The sequence below is a fragment of the Sciurus carolinensis genome, chromosome 2 (assembly GCF_902686445.1).
Source record: "Sciurus carolinensis chromosome 2, mSciCar1.2, whole genome shotgun sequence".
Lineage (NCBI taxonomy): Eukaryota > Metazoa > Chordata > Mammalia > Rodentia > Sciuridae > Sciurus > Sciurus carolinensis.
Window position 1 is genome coordinate 135586499 of NC_062214.1, and position 4753 is coordinate 135591251.

Here is a 4753-nt window from a genome sequence, read left to right on the forward strand (position 1 = left end):
AAATCCCATTTCCCTGCAGCTCTTGAATGATAAATATTCCTTCCATTCCTTAATCCCAGCTGGGTGCAGTGGTGTACACTGGTAATTCCAGTGATTTGGGAGGAGAAACCAGAGGATCACAAATTCTAGGTCAGCCTCAGCAATTTAGCGAGACACGGTCCCCAAACTGGAGGAAAAAAAAAAAAAAAAACTGAGGGTGTAACTCAGTGATAAAGCACCCTTGGGTTTAATCCCCAGTACCAAAAAAAAAAAGACATTCCTTAATTCAAAGTCCCTTTTGCTCCTTCACACATCACACATAGGTCATAAGGGATGTGGTTTCCCATTAAGAAAAGGCACCAAACAGATCACCCATTAAATTAATTGTCAATGAATTAATTTATCCACTTCTAAAATAATTTCTCTTCACTGCTATTAAATCTACTTACAAAACTGAGACAATAAACAGCCATCCTCTGAGATGTTTCTCTAACTTTAAAAAAAGATCACAAAAATAGCCAGGTGTGGCAGTGTACAAAATCCCAACGACTCTGGAGGATCACAAGTTCAAGGCCAGCCTAGGCAACTTCGGGAGAACTTATCTCAAAATGAAAAATTAAATGGACTGGGATGTAGCTCACTGGTAAAGCACCCTGGGACTCAATTTCCACTATCAGAAAAAAAAAAAAAAATCACAAATGTCCCTTTATAAATGTTGAGAAATTTTAGCACTCAGTAACATTAAGGAGCAACTACTTCCATAAAAAATGTCTTTCCTAAGTGCTAAGTTTATCAAAGATCAAACAAATAAGATCTAAGGATGAAATGTGGCCCCTTTCCAATACCCCTTCTTTCCCAATACATAAGCCAAAGAGCTGTTTCAAAGAATTTAAGACATCCTTCTACATATCACCTTAAAACAATTAGGTAAATAACCCAAGTACCTTTGAGAATTAAAAATATTTGTAAATCTGCACTCACTGTCATCAGAGGTGTATTGCATTTTCTTATCAGATGGCGAACTGTCAGCAACAGAACCCACCAAGCTCTGCCTCAAGGCCAGAGTGGGCAGTTAGGTGTGCCAAACAGAAAAGGCAACGCTTCCTTTCCTCTTCACAAAATGCATCTGACATGAGGGCAGCAGCTGTACACTTGCCTCAATGCCCTAGTGTTGTGGCCTAATGGGAGGTCTTCGAACTGCACCCAGAAGTCCCAGTGTTTCCTGTTCTAAATGGTCCCTGTTGCTTAACTGATATTAGGATGGGGCACACACCAGAGCTTATGCAGAGCATCAACTTAAGGGGCCAATGTTGAATGTAAACCCAAAGCTCCTCCATGATCCTATGAGGCTTGTGGGGAAGATCCCATTTCAAAGTCAAAAGAAAATTCAACCATGAAGCTACTTTTCGTGTTTTGTTTGCAGTACTGGGGACTGAACCCAGGGATGAGCTACCATGGATTAAATTTTTTTATTTTGAAACAGATTGTTGTTAAGCTGCCCAGGCAGACCTCAAGACCTGTGATCCTCCTGTCTCAGCCTCCCGAGTGGCTGGGATTACAGGCATGTGCCACCGTGCCCTGTCATGATGCTAATGTTTTCTTCTTGTGTAATTGTTATCAAAGAACTAACACTCCTTTCAGATGCTGGACATGACACTCTTAGTAACAAACATAATTTTGGCTATAGTTATTATTATTATGTAAAAATATCAAATAAGCATTTAAAGCTCTACCTCTCTGAACTGCACTCAGTCCTGCTCTTTTGTCTCACATCTGCTGTGCAGGAAGGAGATGCCAAAGACAACAAATACTGAGGAGCTGGAAGTCTTGAGTCAAATGCTGGTGTGCTAGTCCATCTCCATGTAACCTTGGATGAGCCACCTAGCCACTCTGAGCACATTTCCTCAGCTGTGAAAGAGGAAGAGCTGTCCCACAGTGGTTGCAAAGAATAAACATGTGAGAGCACGTAGCACAGGCCTGTCGCATAGGTATCCGAGCACTGAGTCAACCTACCCATTGTTCTCAGCTTCTGTACATCATGACTCTTTAACCTCTAACCCTGGCCTTGCAACGTGAAGGAGATAAACCATGGTAAATCCTGCCTCTGTCTCTCATTCTTCTATTTTTTTGCAGTGCTGTGAACTGAACTCAGAGGTGACTCTACCGCCAAGCCATAGCCCCAGTCTTTTTTATTTTATTATTATTATCATTATATTATTATGAACCATTTATTTATTTGATACCGGGGATTGGACCCAGAGGTTCTTTACAACACTGAGCAAGAGCCCCAAATGGTTTTATTTTGCATTTTGGGACAGGTTCTCACTAAGTTGCTGACACCGGTCATGAATTTGCAATCCTTCTGCCTCAGCCTCCCAAATTGCTGGGATTATAGGCATGTGCCCCCAAGCCCAGTCAAATCCAACCTTTCAAAGGACCTAAACTATCAACACAGTGAAAAGCAACATAGTAAAAATTATGGTTAGATGAGGGTGACTGGGTAGTCTCAGTCTTTAATATAAACCAGTATATATCATGCAAGAGAGTTTAACTACAAATAGCTTCATCAGGAACTGTTGATTGATAGTCTGTTCTAATAAATCTCTAACTACCTCACCAAAAACACATGGTATTCTTTTCATGCCATTCAAAAAAATTCAAGACAGAAGCTAAGTCAATTTTGTATTCTTTTTATTTGAAATGACTTTACTAAGAATATTGCTTTTGCTTGTCCTGATAGTTGATTGAATGTAAAAGTACCTGACATGTCAACTCCTGTCTCATACAAACTGCTGACCCAGCATGGCATTTCCCATCATGACTTTCTGTAACAACACAGGAAACTTCAAGACTGAATGGCCAAAAGAAAGTAGCCTCTAAAAAACCTGAGTTATTTAAAGATAAAAAATAAAATCATGCCTGAATAGATAATTCATGATTCAGACAGCCCAGACTATAATTGGTATTAACTACTCTACTAAAGATCTATTTAATGCACTTAGGTAAGACTTTTTATTTCCATGAAATTGAATCTTTGGTTCAAAATTTAATCTCCTACCAATGACTCTGTACAATATAGATGATGTAACGGTGAGGTAGGCTCTTAACATTTCATTGCCAGGAATATAAATGAAATTGATCAGATTATTTGCCAAATAATGTTTCTTTAGCAGAGCTAAGTCCTCCCCTAAGTGGGCTGTCAAAGAGAAGAGCAAAAAGCAGACATTAGGTATTAAACTTGTATTTTTCAGCTTAATCGTGCAGGACTCAAATTCAGCCATGAAAAATCAGTGTGCACGATAAACTGATTTGTTGTATAGTTTATTAGTTTGTAGAACGTATGTCTGGAGGCAATAAGCAAAGCCTGGGGTCAGACCTTTGGCAAGTCAAAATATCGACTAAAATTAAGATTAAAAAAAAAATAGAAGGCATACTATTGGAACTACCTAACGCTCCTTCAGAACCATTCACTATCATTCTGACATTCATAATCATAGAGAAAATACAGTAACAATTTTACAGAATGTAAAATTTCCTAATAAACAAGCTTCTTTCTTTCTTTCTTTCTCTTTTTGGTACCAAAGATTGAACCCAGGGTCACTTGACCACTGCATCACATCCCCAAGCCCTTCTTATTTTTTATTTTTTGAGACAGGGTCTTGCTAAGTTGTTTAGGGCCTCACTAAGTTACTGAGGCTGTCCTCGAACTTGCGATCCTCCTGCCTCAGTCTCCCAAGTTGCTGGGATTACAGGTATGTGGCGCCACATCTAGCTCTTTCTTTCTCTCTCTCTTAATTTTTTAAAATTGGTCCAGAGGCGGAATGTACTCTGTCCCATCTGAAGCTACTCTGCTGTTACTCCTACAATCCCAAGATACAAAAGGGGAGAAATGCTATTTGCTGAGTTTTCAGACTCATAGTGGTCAATGAGTGACCCATTTGGAGATAAACAAATAGAAAATGACACTATGAAAATGCATTAGAAAACTCTTAACCTAAATTTATAAGTCAACAGTGATGGAAAGATGAGTGTAAAAATATTTGTGAGCCCTTCCTGCAAAAGATGGAGAAAATGAATCAAACCATTACAATACTAACAGAGGAAACTAAGTTTATTCAACATGTATTTACTGAGCCCTTACTATGCACCAGGCACTATCTTAGGTGCTGGAGATATATTGCATTGATTAAAAACATACAAAATCCCTGTCTTCATTGTGCTTACACTCTAGAGGAAGGATACAAGACAATGAACGTAATAAATAAGTATATTACATAGTAAGTTAGAAGGTGATAAGTACTATGATAAAGCAAAATAGAGCATTTGTGAGAATGAGTGACAAATCTTATCTGGAAATTTTCCAAAACCATAGAAGGAAAAAATTAACTTCTTTCTTGAAAAGTCTAGATACCCATGCATGACCAAAGGAAAATTTCTGAGTCTTTTATGTTTACAAAATTTTCAAGCAAGAAATTAATGGGCTTTTAAAAATATGAAAGTCGAATTGAAAACTAGGAAGGGTGACTTTCAAAAAGTAGGTGCTCAACACAGAGTTCCAGAAACACTACCAACCACAGTGGGTCTGAGGAGTCAAGCTGGCTAAAGAAAGTCCAGTAGGGACAAATAATATAAAAGAACTCAAATAGTTTTGAGATTTTTTAAAATTTCCATTTCCTCTTGAAAATACAGCACCCTATCCTTTTGTATTTTGTTAAAGAAGGGTGAGTTCATTAAAAAGGAATATGGGGAAAAAAGAGAGAACACCCATATTTCC